Source organism: Lonchura striata, chromosome 13, assembly GCF_050655825.1.
Source record: "Lonchura striata isolate lonStrDom1 chromosome 13, ASM5065582v1, whole genome shotgun sequence".
Lineage (NCBI taxonomy): Eukaryota > Metazoa > Chordata > Aves > Passeriformes > Estrildidae > Lonchura > Lonchura striata.
Genome location: NC_140715.1, coordinates 16,312,305 through 16,332,189, shown reverse-complemented (window position 1 = coordinate 16,332,189; position 19,885 = coordinate 16,312,305). Strand labels below are relative to the sequence as shown.

General features: G+C 42.0%; 2 long non-coding RNA genes across 2 annotated transcripts in view; both read right to left on the bottom strand.

Moving 5' to 3' along the window:
• LOC110470840 (uncharacterized) overlaps positions 1-19,885 on the bottom strand; it is a 226,205-nt gene that overhangs the window by 188,142 nt on the left and 18,178 nt on the right. The gene's annotated exons all lie outside the window — the stretch shown is intronic.
• LOC146766192 (uncharacterized) overlaps positions 1-19,885 on the bottom strand; it is a 50,225-nt gene that overhangs the window by 27,822 nt on the left and 2,518 nt on the right. Inside the window, exon 2 of the long non-coding RNA XR_014958336.1 lies at positions 1-19,885. This exon is cut by the window's left edge and continues 27,822 nt beyond it. This is a non-coding gene — a long non-coding RNA (uncharacterized LOC146766192).

Below are 19,885 nucleotides of genomic sequence, written 5' to 3'. Positions count from 1 at the left end.
AATGAAGCAACATAATATTCAACATCAAATTCCTCCACAGTTATACAAGCTTTTCCAGTTTTAGCTAAGAATTCATCTCCACCCCTCCTCAAATATTTCCCACATACATCTCAACTTCTAGGACTCAGGGATTTTTGCCATTAATTTTCCTGAGCTCAGATCCATATACAAGTTCCATTGTAACAGCACAAACTGCACAGACTTCAGGTGTGAGATAAATGAAGCAAAATAAAAGTAGGGGATGGTATAAAAAAATAAGTTGCTTGTGCACAGTACACTGTTTCTTGTTTTCTGGGTTGGTTTTCTTTTTTTAAGAGAGAGACTTATGGGCAGGGAGAAGCTGAGTCCATCTGGTGCCATAGCATAGGTGTGAATTCTCATTTACATATTCCTGATAGAGGAAGAGAGAGGTGAGCATACAATACCCTCCATGCTTGTGGAAACCATTGACTTCTGTTTTAACCTTGCCATGGGTGGGCCTGGCCCTGCAGCTGGGCAGGAATCACAGTGCAGGAACTGCATCCTACAGGACAATTTGTGTGAGCTGCCAGAGAGCATTGCTGGCACCAGGAATCCGAGGACCCACACATGCTGCCCAAATTCTTCCTCTGACTCCTTGTTCCAAGCTCACCCCATCAATACAAGGTCCAAACTATTGCTGGTTAAAACCACACTTAGGGGTTTTCATTTCTGAAATGCAGAGGTTTTATTTAGCAGCAGAATTAGCCTGAGAAGAGAGGTAAATTCAGCTTCTAGTCAAAACCCTTTCATTCACTCACCTAGCTAAGTCCTAAGGGAACCTCAAAAGTTAACAACCAAAATTCCACTCTCCATAAACTAAATTCATATGGAGTTGCTTGCACTTCTGAAAAATTGGTTGGGTTCACAATACCAAAAATATCTAAAACATCCTGCTTTGGGAAGATGACTGTAAGCAGAAAGCACAAACCACAGGGATATCCTTCCAATGTATAGCACATTAACAAACATATACATCCAATGAGTAAAGATTATATTTTTTTTTTCCTACCCTCAATATTTTGCCTCCCAGCCCCCACCTCACACAGGTTTTCTTGCAGAATGTGTCATTTGTGACCAGCTTTGGGTATTTAAAACATTTATGGGGGAGAAAGACAGATTGATGCCTTTAGTGCAGCCTGCACTCATCAGGTCTAAAGACAGGTCAGGGAGATGACAGGAATGCTAAGCTTAAGGTGACGGGCTTGGCGCCACGCTACATTTAAGCCGAGACTGAGAGTCCAGAAATTCTGGACATCATAAAGAATCTATTATCATTGTGGTCACTTTCAGCAACGCTGGTTTCATTACCATCTGTCTTCATCCACCGATGCTTAGGGAATAAATATTAAATATGGAACTTTTCCTGGACTCAAGTCACAGAAGGCAGAAGGCGAAGCCATTCTCTAGTAATACAATCTCGGACCACCTTCGAGTAGGTGGAGGAAGATAAAGAAATCAGATAAGATCATTAGCTCTGTCGAGTTGAAAATAAGGGTTCCGTTTTCAGTTGAGCAATAATTCTCTTTTCAAGGTGGGCAATATTTAAGCAATCATCCCTAGAAAATTGGTCATTACCACTGGCTAATAACCGATTTGTTAGTTAATAGCCCAAGGTGAAACCAAGGGCACTAAATGCTCTGGCAAACCACCACTGACTGCAGTATTAACAGATTTCAAGGGCATCATTGCTATTATAAACCATGTTCATTGATTTATAACAACACTAATATGTTTTATAAAAGAGCAGTGCAGTGTTCTGTGAAAATTAATCATTTCTTGCCAACCCACAGCTGAGTGTCCACTGCTTACAGTCCTGCAGTGAACTGGATACCATCACATTTTGTTCTCTTTAGGCTGAGGAGCACAAGAAATGGACTAGAGGAAGATGGGAAAAGAAGAATTCTCTTCCAGAACTGGGCATGTATATCCATGTGGTCCTGGTGAGGAGATATGTGACTGCCCAGTCTCCTCATCCACAGCTGAGGTTTTTCCCTTGGTCTTCCTGGTATCACACTCACATCCATTTCTTCCACACCACCCAAGAGCCATTCTTAGGTGGCATCTCCTTCCAAAAGCTTTCAGAGTCATCCCCCAAAAGCCAAAACAGACAAGAGGCTCAGATATACATTCATGCCACAAATTACTGTGTTCTGCTGAACTACAAGCCCAGCACACATGAGTTCCAGGCAGCATCATATGTGATGTAATTTGACCCCACTTGACCATAAGGAAATACACTAAACTGGTCTCCTTTGCTTCTGGAGCAAGCCAGGAGTGCACACAGGGATAGTACTGGAGCTCAGTTGATGGGTTATATCTGAAATGAGGTGACCTCAGCTCTGGCACACCACTGAACCCAAAGATGTGTAACTGAAGATGGCAGCTATCACAGAGCTAATCAGATCAGAGCAGAGCCCAGGCACGCCCGCATAGCACACAGGTCTAGAAGGAAAAGCCTGCAGCTTCTACTTGACCTGTGTAGCAATTCCTCCAGCAGCACCTTTCCCACATCATCCCACAGGGCTGTGGGTGTCACACATGTGCATGTGCTGCTTATTAATTACTATTCTTTACCACCAGCTGAAAGGCATCTACAGACCTGTGCAAGCATCCTGCCTGTGTGCACTTGACTCTAGTGAGAAAGGTGAGGAACTCCAAGAAAAACACTTTGTAAGAGTTTTGCCTCTTAGCATTACCACCTGGCATGCAGGGAATTCCAAGTGCTGTTGTAGGCCTGATTGAGTCTTGACAGGACTCACTCAGAAAGAAGAGTGGTTAAAAGAAAAAACAAACAACTTTCTGTTAATCATCCCCTGTTGGCAAAAAGCAAGATTTTCCTAATTGCTGTAGTACTTGAACTAAAGCTAGTCAGCTCACATAAGAAATCTTCAGTCAGGGCTATTCCTCTTTTAGAAGGATACTGGGAATTCATTCATCTCTTCTGTTTGTAAATCTGTTCTTTCTGCCAGCAGTGCCCCTCAAGCCTGAAGGAACCTCCATGCTTTCAAGGGCAGGACACGGCAGCTCATGCAAGCTTTCCCCAGCTGTAGCATGAAAGCCTCAAAGAGAAAAACTTGCAGGTGCTGGAGCTCAGCTTCCAGATGGCCAAGAAAACTCCTATGATCTCCAGTGATGTAGGGCTATTTAAGCAGCTGAAGTTCTTGAAGCTTTCCTGGAGCTGCAGCTGGGATGGTCAGCTCCTCAGTGCACTTAGATACTCCTAGTACTTCAGTGGGAAGTTGGCACCTAAATTCCATTAAGTTCTGGAGCAAAGTCTTCAAGCAGGGCAGGACTTTACAATCTCTGCCTGCTATTTCCCAGAGGAAATTGAATAGATCTACTATATGTACATACCTGCCTGTATATAGATTAATCATAATAAGGATCTGGTGTGGACATTTCAACCCAGTAATTTTAATGGAAATGAGGCTCTAAATCTGTATTATCACACCAAGAAAAATGGAGCTATTTTCACATCTCAGTTGCCTAATGGACTAGACACACATTTTCCTTTGTCTTGGGGAATGAGCTGCAAGTGACAAGCTCTCCCCTGGTTGTTAATGATGTTTTTTTCTGTTGCCTGGCTCATGTCAGCCTGCTTGGCACAGCTGCTGTGAGAAGCACCACTCCCTGCTCCAAAGCAGTTGGTGCACACGTGGGCAGTCTGCAAGCACAAATGCACACCTTGGTGAGCGACCACTTCTACTCCTGGAATGAAAATTCCTGCTGACCTGAAATTCCACTTAAATGCAGCTGTGAACATTTACCTCATGCAATAGTGCAAGACCCCATGACTTTTTTCAGAGGTGAATTTTTCCACACAAAAAACATACCCTTTTGATCTCATAGTAAAGACTGAGCAGAAACCAAGTCAGAGTTTTGGGATCTGCCCCAGTTTCAGCAGGCACTGGAAATGTGTTTCCATGTATTACACAGGCTCACTCTAAGATACGTTCTGAAGCTCGCCCTGCCCAACAGACCCAATAAAGATTGTCGACTGCAATAAAACTTCTTTGACAAGTTAGGAAGAACAATTGGAAACATAAATTCCTGCTGTGGATCCAGCACCTCAGCAAACATTTACTGCTTCTTTTTTTTTCTTTCCCACAGAAAAAAAAGAGAGAAAGAAAGAAAAATGACAAAGAATTAGCTGTACGTTTGTGGTTTATTGGTTTTCCTAGAATTTATTGCAATGCCAGAAATTAATTTATGAATAATAGCAAGCATGGGATCACGACGAACTTCATGCAAAGGAAAAAAAACACCTAAAGAATGTTCCAGTTGGCAGGAAAAAGCCCCTGCGTCAATTTGAATGCCAAAAAAGGAGGGTAAATCTCGCATACCAGCTTTGGAAATCATTAGGGGTTTGTAAATTATGAGACAATGTTGCATTGTCTTCCCAAACATTTTTTCCCATTTACTTCTCTGTGTGCCTAAGCTCACAGTGTCCTGGAATTTTATTGCTTTATGGCCACCGATATGCAGAGATTTGGGAAAATGTCACTTTTTTTTCTCCCAACAGTTGTTCTTTCTTTTTCTTTGAATGGGGATCGCTATGTGTTACTCATTCCTGTGTCTCTTTGACAAGGCTCATTACTTATGTTTATCATAAAAAGATGCTCCATATTACTGTCATATGGTTTCAGGATTTGTTATTAAAATGTTGCAGAGTCCGGAAATGGCACAAAACAAAGACCAGTTTTATTTGGCATTTTTGGGATAGTCTTTTACAGGCTTGTTGCTGCAATACAAGCATCTCTAAGGTCTAAAATAGAAGAATTAATTTTGCATAAGGGAATAAAAAATGGTACAATTCTCATCTAGGAAAAACAGGTAAAAAATCAGAAGATATATACAGGAGGTTACATTAGTTTGTTGCACACTTCACATTACCATTGGCTAATACACAGAATTGTCCAGGGCCTAGGGCTGGTTAAATCCCACAAGTGCCAGGAGGAGCATTTCTTCATCAGGAAGGATTTTAGGACCAGTAGCTCATCAGAGAGAGGAGCAGCTGGAAGGTGCTGCTTTAACCAGTTCAGAGAACACTGGGGTAAATCAGTGACAGCTGGGGGAGCAGGACTGGAAGTCATGTGCATGAAAGGACTTTGCAGCTATGTGGACAATCCTCCATCCCACTGCCAGAAAAACGCCATGCACTGTGGGATCTTAAAGCAAGAGGGCCTCCTTAATTTTTCCTTCAATCTAGCAAATTCCTCCCAGACAAAATTTCTGCCATCCATGTGTAGTTACAGAAGCACTGGAAGCTGCCAGTGTGTTGCACAACAATGTACTCGAGAAAAATTTGGGGAAGATACAAGAATTTTCCAAGTGCTGATGTCTGAGTTCTGGGGATGTGCAGAAGGAAAGGCTGGCTGGCCAGATAGAGTCCACAGATAACTCCTGCATGGCCAAATATCCACTCCAATTTCACCTGCTCAGGACTCCTGATACTGGCACAGACACTGAAGTGACCATTTTGTACAGCAGGTTGTCTATTCATTAAATTAATATAATATTTTCCTTACCTGACTCTTAGCCAGTGTTTATGTGGATTTTCACTATCACAAATCAAAGTAATAATCCAGTTATTAAAATAGAATTTCTCAAGAATTCCCAGATAAGGCTACATGCCAGTAAATGCAATATTAATACACTTTTAAAGACAACTGTGTTCCTAATATGTAGGAAAAACTGAAGTAGTAACATCTTGACCATGTAGATGCCAATATAACAAACACTTGCAGTTCTTGGAGAAAATTTAAATTGTTCTAAACATAAAAATTTGAAAAGGAAAATCAACATGTTTGAAGTGTGTTTCATTCTGAATTTTGAAGAAAACTAAAAACTTCAAACTTTCTGTTGAAACAGTCCTCATTTATGCTGCATAACCATGTTTTCCGTCAGAAAGGTCAAAATGTGTTCACATTGTATTTTCTTTTAATTTAATTCATGCATTATAAGAAACCATATTGAAATTGAAATGAAACATTTTGACCCTTTTGGAATTAAAGGTCCTTTCTTATCAAATGAAGCATATCAGTCTTATGTAAGTGAATTTTGAAATATCTTCCCATATAAATATTGATGAAGCTGTTACACTTGTGAAAACATTTGAGTTTTGTTAAATGGATATTTTTCTAGTGGATTAATTCTAGTTCACTTGCCACACAGAAATCTCTTTCAGAGTAAGACAGACCTAAAAGTGAAGTTCTTATTTTATAAAAGCAAGAAGTACCCAGTGCCTCTGGTAACTGTTAATTTGAGAGATGTTTGATTATATTCAGCAAAACAACAAGATTTGTACTAGCCAGCAAAACAGAATACTAGTCAGGCTTTGCAGAATTCTGACAGCAACCTCCAAATTATAGCACACAAAAACCACCTTGACTTGACCACAGTGTGTCAAACTCCCACACTGCAAAACCTCTGCAACAAAAGATCTTAGATGACTTCTGCAAAATCTTCTGCATATGGCCAAATACTGGCCCGGCATGCACAAGGCCAGGTAAAACCAGCTAGATTTCGAGCTCCACAAGGACTGTGCCAGAGAGATTCCAGCTCATGAATCAGAATTAGGTTTCAGAGGCTCGTAGCCGGTGAATCTTGCAGCAGCTCTGCGGATGGCTGCTCGGGAAGCCGGGAGTGCTAATGAACAGAGAGCACAGTTAACACTTCCTGCAGTGGAAGTAAATGACAGAGGTGGTTTATCTTATTGTTTCCAATGGGTGCTTTTGACAGGAGTTCTGCTGGAGCAGAGGAGGAAAAGAGAAAGAAAAAAAAAAAAAAAGAAAAATGTTAAGTCTGGACCAAAATAATAATGACTGAGAATGACAGTGCTTTCCTTTCAAGCAGCTCCAAAGAAACTGTCATCTTAAACAGGGATACATCTTATCAGGAATGGAGTGACAGCTATATAGGTGGCTGTAGTTATAAATGCTGGCTATAGAGTCACTGGAGTATAAAATACACATTGAGAGGATGTTTTCATTACACATTTGCTTTTGTCTTCCTTTGTCAAGTTAGTGTTGCATTTGCTCTGTTGTGTAGTAGCAGTGACTTTTATTGATTTGTGTTTTTTTAGACTGTAAACGCTCCTGGTCAGGGGCTGTCATCATTGCTTGGCATGACTACTTTCTGTATCGTACTTAGCATGAAATATATCAGTAAAAATGGGGAAGCCCCCGGAGGATTCAGCTATGGAGTGCTGAGCATGTCCCTGACACATCTCACCTCAGGATCCACAAAATACAGACTCACAAAGGAACTCAAAAAGAACATTTTGCTCTGTGTTCCTTTCTGAATGTATCTGCTCCTCTGTGCATATGGACAGGCACTGGCATTTGGGAAAAAAAGGAATCACGATTATATCGGCTTTTCTTTAACCTTCAACTCTAAGAATTGTAAGTTTTTTAAAGATAGAGATAGAGATAGATAAAGATGCAGAAATAAAGAGGTTTCTAAAATCCCAGGACCCTGGAGATTAATTTTTTAAGAAAAAAGATCCATTAGCACAAGAGTACTACTAACATAATGGAAGCCAGCAATGATCTGTTCGGGGCTTCCCTTATGAATCCTCCTTAGAGAAACTTTTCATCTTTACTATTTCCTCATGACCCAGTTCAGGATTTTCACTGTGATCCTCTGGGGGCCTTTATGCCACTGCTACTTGTCTAATTCGGGTCCTGAGTCAGCAAGATACTTTACATCTCTGCCTGGTAGCCCCACTGGCTGTACTGGGATTACTCCCATCTTTAAAAGTAATATCTTGCTAAATTGAAATAACATGCCCTACTTAGAAACCCATAAACCAGAAAGTGCTGGGTCCAAACCCCAAAACCATCAGGTGTCTTTAAGCAACTGCAACTATTTAAAATCACTCATGTGATCAGCCAGAACTCAGGAATTGTGTCACCAGCTGAATGCAAGAAATGTATATATTTTAGTCTATCACTTTTCACTTTCGGGTCCTTGGGGTACAGAGGATGACAATAGTTCTCTGCCAAACAGAAGAAAAGGTCTCAACTGCTTTTAATTTAAGAGATTTCAATCTAGTTATTTGTTAGAGTGATGGAAGGGTAATGGAGCAATCCTGTTTTACCCAGATGAATTTCCCATGACAAATGATATTGGCTCATCATCTGTGGTCCTGATTGAATTCCAGCATTTTCCTTGCTCCAAAGCATGGAGAGGGCTGTAAAGAGCTCTTGTTTTCCTTGGGACATTTGTTTCCAATTTTGCAAACACTGAGAATGTGGTTATTTTTGTAGCGCTGTTATGAAAGCCTGGCATTTTCTTCTTCATGTTGGAGTTAATTATAAATCATTAGAGTTGCACTGCCCACAACAAAGTTCTCAGACCCAGAAACCGAATCACTGCTGATCACTGCTCTCCCACCCCTGCTCTCTCTCTCACTGTCAGTTGCTCTTTGAGGAAGGGAGGGGGCGTTATTTTAAGATGTTTTTATTGGCTTCGGAATATAAAGTGTCAGTTCCAAGGTCTTTTTTTCCCAGAGCAAGATAAACTCCTCTGGGCCATATATCATGGGGCTTTCGCATAACTTGACAGGACCTCACATTTAAATGCCTTTGCAATACCATATCTGATGACTTATGGGAGGACTGTAGTTTTTCAGGGGATGTATCATCAAAAGCCCCTTTCAGTAGCATTGGGCTTAGTCCCAGGTTTGCTTCTTTAACACTTTCAATAGCCACTTTTCTTCCTTTAAAAAAAAAAAAAAGGCAAGAAAAAGAAGCACATGAGAGCCCACAAGCACTCATACACACACGTGCACAAGTTAAATCATCACAGGCTGACTGTACATGGTCCTAGGCTGGGGGTCTGTGTTTGTTGGGGGGTTGTTATTGCTGTGATGCTGTTGGTTTTTTTATATTAAATTAACAGCTTAGCTCTTTTGTGAGTTTTGCTGTTGATTTAGGTTCAAGCATGTTCTTTAAAGCAGATTAAGCCTGAAAATTCAGGTCAGAGGATCACATCAAGTTCTGTTAAAGGAAATTTGTTAAAGCTCCCCTCCCACTAACCTACTTAGTGTCAGGTCTGATTTGAAAGTAGGGCACTTATAAGTGTAAAGAGTATAATCAGGTTTCCTTTTTTTTTTTTTTTCATTAGAAAAGATGAAAATCCAGCCTCTCTTTAAAATAAACTGCTCTATTTTCATTTGAGTCATGGTAAAGGCATTTGTGTTCATTCCTAAGGATTAATGCATTTGCAGGAGCTGTTTCCTGCAGACTCATGAAAGGGGATTGTCTCTGGAAACAAAATAATCATATTTAACTTAATTGTGCCCTTGTTCAGCAAAGCACTTAAACACAAGTATAAATCTAATCTTACTCAAGACAAGACTTACACAAGCACTTCAACCTGAAGTGCTTAATTTCCAGTGGAGTCAATGGAGCATTCCAAAATCATGACTCAGGTCCTAGAATCATTAGACTGGCATGACACCAGGGGAAAAAAAAGCATCCCTGGATGTTATTTTTTTGCCTGCCACTATGCTGGCTAGAAATTCTTTTAAAAATAAAGGTTCTTCCTTCAATCTTAGTGGCACATTTAACTTCAAGATTTTTTTCCTGAATTAGAGCTATGAAGCATGTCAGTGCATTGCAGCATAATGTCCCCTCAAAGGAAAATCTTTCCAAGGCCTGAGAAACCCACTTGTCACCAGGAGATGAATGCAGTGGTATAAAGAGATGTTGGCAGAAGACATCACTGGAGGTGGGGTCAGAGACCATAACCATTACATGGAGGTTACCATGTAGCACAATCCCCAGTGGTGATTGTGAAAAAAACTCACAACCTCTGGTTTTTAGACTGTAGCGTGGCTGGGGATAATTTACAAATCCTTCCACTGCCTCCTTTAAAATAAACAGGAATCAGTGTTGAATGCAAATACCAGAACAAAATGCACATCTATAAATGGTGCATTAAGTTCCCTTTCATTTAAATAAACAGCTTTGTGTTTGTGAAGAGGAAAGACAAAAGACATATCTATTCTGCACGTTCAGGTGTACTAGTACTAAAATATGTCTTCTGGTAAATGAGACTGTCAGCTTGCATGCATTGTATATTAAGGAAATAATACATTCAGTGTTAAATTACTTCCTGGCATAATGTGTGGAATCCTATTTCTGGCCATGCAGCTGCATGCTCATTTACACCAGTGGGCATATTGGCCTTAATTCTACTATTCAGCAGGCTCAGTTATTCCTATTTTAAAAGCTCAAACTCGTGACAATAAACCTGTGGTTGTAGTAGTTATGTCTTTTCCTCACTTTTCCACGAGCCTAAGACATTTAATATTCCAGGCGACTGCAATAAACTGTTTGCATCTGGGGTAAATCAGCCTGATTCCAGGGAAGACAAAAAGGCAGTGGCAAATCCCCCTAGCTGAGAATCTGGCCTACAGTGCCTGCAACTTCTCTAGAGAGGCTAATGGGGAAAATGCCTGTCATTTTGCAGCTTCTTTCTCTCCACAAACACATTTAAGACAAGTTTGGTCAATTATCCCCATGCCTCCTATATCCATTTAGTGTAATTCCTATTAAGTGCAGTTCCACCTACAGCACTAATGGGAGAAATACTGATCAACCACAGGTCCCTCTCTGCTATATTTAGTGAAGGCAAGTGCTTGTGATTCCAGTGCACTGGCAGGGGAATGAGATCGTTACAGGCTGCAGCATTTCCATTTGACTTCCCAGGAGGATAGACCAGCATGGGTGAAATCCAGAAACCTGCTTCAGCAGATATACAAATAATAACAGGCCTAAGTGACTGTGGCTCTGCAGTCACAACATGCTGGAAGCCAGACAGCTGAGCTGAACTAGCACTAACCAGGCACCAAGACATCTCAGTTTGACTTCTGCCACCATCCTGTTGTGTGACCCTAAGCAAGCTACTGCATCACTTTGTGGTTTCTACATCATTTCTCACCATCTTTGTTTTCTCTCTTTGCAGCAAGAACAAGCCCCAGCCCGGAGTGTGTTTTCAGTAAGTCACACCTAGTCTTAGTTCTTATTTTAGGTTTGCCCTAAGTTTTGCCTGTCAGGCAGTGGTTTCCAGGTTGCCTGTCAGCTGCCACCATACACAGTGCCCCAGCAGAGAGGGAAATGGGTGTTGTCTGCCCTCAGGGACAAGTTACTGCCCTGTCTGCAGGCTCTGCGTGTACACCCACGGAAACGTGGTTCTCTCTCACAGTGCTCTGGGCCATCACCCTTTCTGTAGATGCTGGTGCCTGATATTCCCCATGGTCCTCTGGGCTGAGACACTTTGGGATCACTTCCCTGATGCCGACTGGAGAGCTGTGGTGGCAAACTGAGGGAGAGTTTTGATGAAGAATCAAAACACAATTGAGCTTGCTCCTCCTTGGAATGAACTCTGTCACAATCAAAAGCACAGCTTGTGATCTGACCTTATGTGTTTGAGCACAAGCCTCAGACAAGAATCTGCCTGGAAGCTCTGTGGTAGAAAGAAGTATGATCTGGCTGCACCCTACACACCCCCCGCAATCAGAAGCAAACCAGCCACCCCAGTACTCCTGATATAATTAGGTCTGCTGGGTTGTAGGTTCTGCCATAAGTGCGAATAAATAAGAATACTGATTCAAACAACAGTCAGTTAAATGTGTGCTCACAACTTGGGATATTTAAAAAGCTTTGTAGAGGTCAGCACTCAGGCACATGTGCACATCCGCCTCCAAAAATGGCTTTTTATTGGGCAGGAAGAGGATGTAACAGATAAGCATGCAAAATCAAGCCAGTGAGCAGGAGGGAAAGAGATAAGGAATCAGACCTCTAGAAGGAATGCAATGAGCTTTGCTTTCAAAATTTGTCCCTGTATCTTTAGGCCTGGGCAGACTGTTCACACAGACATCAGAATCCTGCACATTCATCCTGCTGCAGAGCCCAGAGCACAGAAAGGAAATGTGGCAACACAAAATACCAACCTGGGCACATCTTCTGCTTCCTTTCCACTGTGAGCACAGGTAGTATGATTCCCAGGAATCATGGACATGCACAGTCACCCAACCTTAGATATCTATTCTTCATTCTTCACATGTTTAAAATTGGCCAATTGGCTTCAAAATTGTTGGAGATGGGGAGGACAGACAAGCAGAAAGTCTGTACAGGTCCTATTTCTTCAGGAAATTAGTCTTGGATAAGGGCTGGAAAGGGTCTCAAAAGATCACCTAGACTGTCTGGCTGCCCCAAGGCAGGAGCAGCTCTGCCTACATCAGTCTTGACAGATGTTTGTCTGCCTTGTATCAGGCATTGAACACTGGCTTGTGAGTGTGCCCAGGAGGTGAGAAAACTAACAATCTTTAAACTACCTGGCAAGCTTCTCCATGAGCTTGACACAGCATTTCTCAACACCTGGAAACTTGAGAACATCTGCTTTCCACACAGGCAGAGCAGGGCTCAGTTACATCAAATCCTAGCATCCATATTTTCACCTTATGCGGCTGAGTACCCTGCCATCAGCTCAGGAACACAGAAGCAGGAGTGACTGCACACCCCCTGCAAACACTCCTCAGTTCCTGCCAATGTGGTTGTTCTTTCTTACACCAATTGCCAGTGAACCCCAAAACATGCCAGCAAGGCAGTTCATTGCAGGGTAATCCCCTCTCCCCACATTGCTGGAGTGACTTTGTTCAAAAGTGTCTACTGGTGCCATTTTATACACATACTCTATCCATACATGGACCCAAAACAGTGCAACACACCACAATTCCTGTAATGGCCATCAAAGATTCTCTTAAGATGCTGCACCTTTTGTTGCCAGAACAGTAGGAGATGGGAGTTATAGCCAGAGGAAAAGGGGTTTGGCTGGGCTGTCCCTGGGCTGATGCTGGGGTTTCAGCACACCCAAGACAGACCACACATGAGGCAGCTCTGAGCTGTCAGATGGATGTGGCATCAGGATTACAGTAATGTGAGAAGAAGCTTCAAATCCTCCTTTTCCAGATTATTGCTTGCCTTTTATATTTTTTATTCTTTTGAACCCTGAAATACAGCTCAGTTCATTTCAGTGCTTGACAATTAGAAATAGAGGAGTTCAGCTAGGACAGAGTAGTGACCTCTCCTTTTTTCATGAGCTGCTGTGAGACTGCAGGTCCAAATGCAGTCACATGCTGGGTTAGTTAAGAATCCATTTCAATCCCAAAGTCCTCATTATACACATGGGTCACTCTGTTGTCAAAAAGTGACCTGCATAACATGAGTAACTCAGTACATGTCAGAAATATTTCTAACTTTATTAAACAATCCCAGTGCTTGGAAAAGAGGTTTTCACTCATCAATCACCGTTTTATTCACGCACGATAACAGCCTCATTAAATCATATGAGAGTTGCAGGAGATTTTATATGCTAATTTAATACCAATGTAACCAATTACACAAACTTCACATAATATCTTTAAATAATCAAGTGGGTACTCAATTAGCATTCAGTGACCATTTATTAAAATCTCAATTAATTCCTTGTTTAAGACTTGTGCAGTGATCAAACTGTGCAAATTCTAAATAAACCCACCAGGAGAAGCCCTGGCCCTGAGATAGAGGCACTGCCCAGCACATTAACAGCAGAAATGTCTCTGTTCTGCAGGAGCTCTCTGACACTGCCTTGCCCTGAATTTGATGGAGAATCAAGTAGCAGATGGAAAAAGTACAAAAGCTTTGGCTCTGATTCACCTGTCTCAGATCAGACTTTTGAGGTCCAGACATGCAATGAAAAGCAGTTTAATAGGTTGCAAACAATCAGCACAGCCCAGTAAATGACTCTGTTGGCATTAGAGATGAAGTAAGGTGTGCACCACAGGGAAACTCAGCTGAAAGGCAGTAACTTTCCCCAGGGTTAGTCAGTCACTTGGCCAGGTACCCTGAAGCACATCTCTGAGGAGTACTCCAACCTTGGGGTGGAAATTCCTGGGGCCATTTAAGGCATTCCTGCCCCTTTCTCTGTGCCCCTGTTTGAAGAATGTAAAAGAATGAGGTTTGGCCTTTGTAAAGATCTGACTTGCATGTTGGAAGGCATGAACCTCTTAAACCCAGCATCTTGCAGGGCTGCTTGGTCATGGGAAACTCAATTTGTTTGTGCTGGTGATCAAGCACCACAAATCCAGAATCTCTAAATCTTATAAATAAAGATTCCTATTGTACCTCAACAACAGCTGGTCATCTTTGTCATCACTGTCATCATAATGCTTCCAGCTCCTACACAAAGTGCATCACAAACATTTCACAGTTTTCCAAGAGCAAAAAACCACACTTGGTCTCTCGGCTGCAGTGAGGTTTTTATGTATTTCCTTATGAAAGACAATTATGTGCATCACTTCCAGCTGAGCAGTTGAAAAATCTGTTTTAAATAGACAAAATGTTTCCGTGCACAGAGAGATCCTTTCTCACCTGTGAAAACAGAGCAAGGGTCGTGTGTGCAAACAGTGGTACTTACAAGTGGCACAGCTGTGTTCTGAGAAGCCAGGTGGAAAATTTAGCCCATAGCAATTTTGCATCTTTCACAGGGTTTATTATGAGCTCTCTGACAGTTTTACCCTATGGTCTCTTGGGATTGTATCACAGTTGGTTTTCATTTAATGGTGTTAATCAAGAAGTAACTGTGAAACTGATGTTTGTCACTGCTGCAGTGCAAAGCCCATCCACCTGACAGCAAAAGGATCAGATTTGGAGGAAAAGGTAAAAACTACTACCCAAAGTGCATTCTTGTTCATGCAGCGACCTCCTCCTTTCTCCCGCAACAAATCCTTTGGCAGTGTTAAGAGCAAAATAAAAGGATCATACAGACGAATGGTTGGTGGTTCCATTGAGCCTCGCAGGGAAGCAAACCCTGATCTTTCCTGCTCGGCTTGAGCTGCTTTAGAGGAATTGTTCCACTAGATGTCAGGGCCGAGCACGGAGAGACACCAGGGTCGGCTCCCCGTTCCGCCGGTTCCTCACCCCGCTGGATCTCTACCCCGGCGCGCTCCGGCAGCGCTGCGGGACTCGGGGTTCGCTCGGACGGCCAATTGTTCCGTCTGCTGCTGCAGAAAGGCGCAGGGAACAGGAGGGGGTCCTTCCCAGCTGGAGTTCTGCCTTCCTTAATCCACAGAGGAGATTTGCGTGCATGAATGGCTTAGGGATGAGAGCAGAGCTAAAAGTGACTCTGGAATGTGCTAATGTGTTATTTCATGGTGTGCAACCTGTGGACGTTTCCAAGAGTCCCTGGGAGGTTACTGGGGGAGCAGCTCTGCAGCAGCTTAAAGCAGATCTAATGAAGGAGGGAAGAAATGCTCCTGGGAAAAGCATACTTGGAATGGTGGAGTGTAAGGAGGGTTCATCCTACTCATTCTGCCACACAGAACAGCCTGTGACCTCTCACACATGGGAAGATGCATGGTGTGTATCAGCTCTCCAAATCTGGGTGGACAGAACTCTCAGCTGTGGTGCACAAAAGTGCCTCTGACAGGGATTCATAAACTTCACTGCTCTCTCCTGATCCTGAGCTGCCATTCACATCCTCATCCTCCTACCATGACCACCAAGGTGTGAGGCTGAGGACCTACACGGCTGCAAGGCCCTGCTGCTGTGGAAGAACATCATGGGGGATTCAGTCATGGGAGTCCAGAGCTCCAGGCATGAGATTTTGAGAGATCTGCATTGGAGAGTGGTGGCTCAGGGAGTCACAGAGATGCTGGGAGACAGCCTCTGAGAGAGGCTGGCTGTGTGGCAGACACTGAGCACTGAAACTCCAAGGTGCAGGACAGGATATTTAGGATTCACACACCTCTTAGTAGAGCTGCCTGCGCCCATATCATGGTGCCTTTAACATTTTGTTGCCCTTTTACAACTTGCTCTAGAATGGGAGTTACTGGACTCCCATCTGGAATGAGCAAAGAGCCCACACAATGGTGTGAAGTTTATTTCTCCTGCTAAGTGGAGTGAACACTATCACCAGAGATCCTTGCATACAATGTCTGGGTCATGCCTGGGGGTAGGTGTGTCTGCTTAAATACATGAGCTTCCCTTAAAAGAAAGGCAGAGCCACCCTGACTGGTTCAGCTCGTTTTTCTCTGGATTTCTGACAAATGCTTTGTATTCAAAAGGTCAGGCTCGAAATGGCACCTCACGCCCTGGAGCAGAGAGTCATTCCTCACTGCTTCACTCTGCTCACGGCTGGCTGCTCAAGCTTGCTCCATCTCCCTGCATCTGACATCCAAACTCCTCTCAATGCAGGGGAAAGGCAGCCAAGTCCTGCCATCAGCTGTCAGCTCAAGTAGAGAGGAACAGCACAGTGACATCAAAAATGTGTTGATGGGTATTAGCCCATCACCCAAGTCCTGCCTGTAACTCCCATGCAAACAAGTGAGTTTTTCTCTTTCAGCAAGAGCCTTAATTCTTTTGCTGTAGCAATAATCTCACAGTCCTGGGTTTTAGAGGGGAAACAGGGAGGCTGTACTGTTTTTCTCTACAAATCCTGTAGTAAATAGCTGCAGGTCTTGCAAAAGATACTTGTCATTTTTTGCATATTCTTGTAAGACAAGAAGCAAGCAGAGATAAAGTGTTCAGAATGTGCATATAGTTCCAAAAAGGGACAACTCCCTCCCCTCCAGCAGTCTCCTCTCATGGGCTGAATTTTGTATCAGGAAGCACCCACCATGACTTAACTCTTCACTTTCAAGGAGAAATCATTTTCCCCAGAGATCAGTTTTGATGACTCTTCCATTAGTAGGTGTGAAAGTGCCTCTAGCAACCCTCTTCTCTGTGTACTGGCAACCCTGGGGAGTCCGTGAAGACTCTCAGCAGAAGGAAATGCATTGTCAGCTGCCAGAGCAGGGAACAGACCGGTCCCAAACAAGAAAGAGAGGTGTATAAACTACAAAAAAGCAAACACGAGTGTGTTTGCAAATATACTGGAAAACCAAAACAGGAAAGACCTAGCCCAAGCGACTGCATCAGACGTGCTTCTCTTGCTGACAGTCTCATAGCCTCTTTGTCAAGGTCTATCCTAATAGATACTGAACTCCTGTGCACATTCCATTTTGTTCTTGGCACAGGAAAAGGCACTCTTTGGACTCCCTCCTGCATCACGCAGTTCAGGTCGCAAAGGTGGCAGAGAAATAAACACTACAAAAAGAAAAAAGTCATTAACTTGTGAACTCTGATCCAACGGTGAGTGTGGAGGGAATGGAGGGAATGCCCAGCCAGAAGTTGTGCCAGTCCCAGCACAGACTAACTTATGCTTAGCTTTTGTGAAACCATGCTCCAAATGATCCTTACTTTCCAAAAGACCCGTATCCAAACAGAGATAGGAGGGCAAGACAAGTCGTCTGGGCACTGTGCTGATTTAGGTCAGCTCAGGGTAACTGTGGAACTGCTCTCCAAGTGCAAATGCTCTTCTGTGGTATTCAGAATCTCATAAAGGCCAGAGCTGGGTGGTTGAAGAGGTATCCAAACACACAAACCAACTGTCCTGGGAGCTGGGAAGGGCCCTGTGACCAAGCAGAGCTTTAAGCACATGGAAGTCTTTCTCTATAAAACCAAATTATTACAGCCCAAGATATGAAGGAGGTTAACCCAGCCTTCAACAAAGAGGAACAAAGCTGTTCACCCTTTCTCCAGAGGATTAAAGCTGATTGCTTAACAGGGATCCAACTTAGGCAGTTTATTTTTCAAAATAGTTGGCATCTGGTTTTATTACACAACAGAGTTTGAGACACAGACTTGTTGAAAGAGGGAACCTTGCACCAAGCTGTTCAAATGAAACCTTCAGCATCTTTCAGCATTGGCAATATTTAACACAAAACATCTCATGCCCTTTAAAAATATTTTTAAGCATTTTTTGGTAAAACAAAAAGTATCTCTTCCTGTCTCTGCAACAATACTTACTCTCTGAGTGTTGGGGAACCAAAATAAGAATAATGTTTTCATAAGCATTCTGGTTAAAAAAATGGAAAAATATTTGTGGATGTGCAAAAGAAACAAAAATAATCTTTTCAAACTACTTGAAGGTTTTCAAATGCTAGATTTTTTTCACAATAATACTTTTGTGAGGTGATATAATATGCAGAAAGCCCTTCAGAATTTGGGATCAGGTTCTACTCTCACCTGTACCAGCATAAATAAGGAATAATAGCTATGTATATAAACTACCTGTCTATTATCTTTTCACTAAATATACACATTTTGTCTGACACTAAAACAAAACAGATACTTATATCACCGTTGTTGCAAATTAATCTTATTTGATATTGTAATTAAGATGTGATTTTTTTTCCCTCCAGATTATTATTTTACATTTCTCTGAAGGATTTTAATCAGACTGACATCTTATTTATAGTTTCTAATAACTTATGCTAAAATTTAATCCATCTGAATACCAAAGACTAGTATGAGGACAATATTATTACAGTGCATAGGAAATTAATCCAGAATGATGAGATCCTTCAGATAAGTTATCACGTGGCGTTTTAAAATTACCCTAATTTCTCTCTTATTTTTATAATCTTAATTTTTTTATAATCTCTATTGAGTTAAAAGGGCTATCAAAATGTTGGATTGTGAAATTACTCAAACTTATCACAGAAAACCTCTAGAAACTGTGAATTTACTAATCCTTTAACCTTATCTTATCACAGAAATTCTACCACTGCCAAGATCTGAAGCCACTTCAATTCTTATTAGTGATACACCTGTAAAATGAGAGATGCCAAAGACACTCCAACAAACCCACTCTTTGAATTGTTACTTCTACCACTCTTCTCAGGCTCTGTCATAAATGTGTGACCATACCATCCCATTGCTTTGACTGGCTTGGGTTGGATGTGTTTGCTGTAGGCTGTGGGCACACATTAGGCTCAGCATAATTGCATAAAATCCATTCTTTTTGTAAAAAGTAGCATTGCAAGCCTCATCTGAGCTCCTTAAGAGTAGCCTCAGCAGGTTTTAGTAAAGCCAACCTCTGAAGCTTTTACAAATGTAAACATCATAGAGGCTTGAAAATTATAATTATTGACATTCTTCATCACTAGAAGTAATTAAACAAGCTCAGCAGGCCTCCCTATAAAGCTTTAATGGTTTATTATATTTTTACGCTGCAAATCTACCCTTTTCCCTCCATACTTCAGTCACTTTTATGCTTGTAGTCCCCATATAACACTTGTTTTCTTTTTACAGTGTCTTTCCTTTAACAGGCTGGAGAGTCAGCAGGAACAGGCTGTAAATGAGACACGACATTGCAGTGTGGCCATCCTAGGAGCATATATTCAATAAATATGCAAATCAATTCATGTATATCTCTCCTCAGGTGGGAAAAGGTATTGGAATATGGTCAAAATTCACTTTAAATGATCTTCTCAGTTGAAAACAATAACATTCTAAGAAACCAAAGAAAAGGGGAAGAAAAGAACTAAAATGAAGGGGCTTTTTCTTAAAAAGGAGAATTTCTTATGCACAAGAACCTCACCTTCAAAACCCAACTAATGGGCTGATTCAATGTGAATTACATACATGAGGAGCATAATGAAATCTCACATCTCCCTGTTAGAGAACCCTAGAAAGCCAGAGCAGCAACAGTGCCCTCAGCACTGCCCAGCGTGGCTGAAATGAGTCCCCCACACAGTGAAACTACAGGGGAGTAAATACAGAGAACTTTTGCTGATGTCCATTATTCCATTAATGGATCAGATTTTGGTATCTTCTTGTTAGTTGGAGCTATAAATGAAAGGCAGATTTGTGCCCCAAAATTTAATGGATGCCTCAGATGAACTCAGTAGAACACAAGTAATATTTGGAAGCAGAATACTCACTAATGCTGCTACAGAGCCATCGGGCCAATCCTGCTTTCAGCTACACCA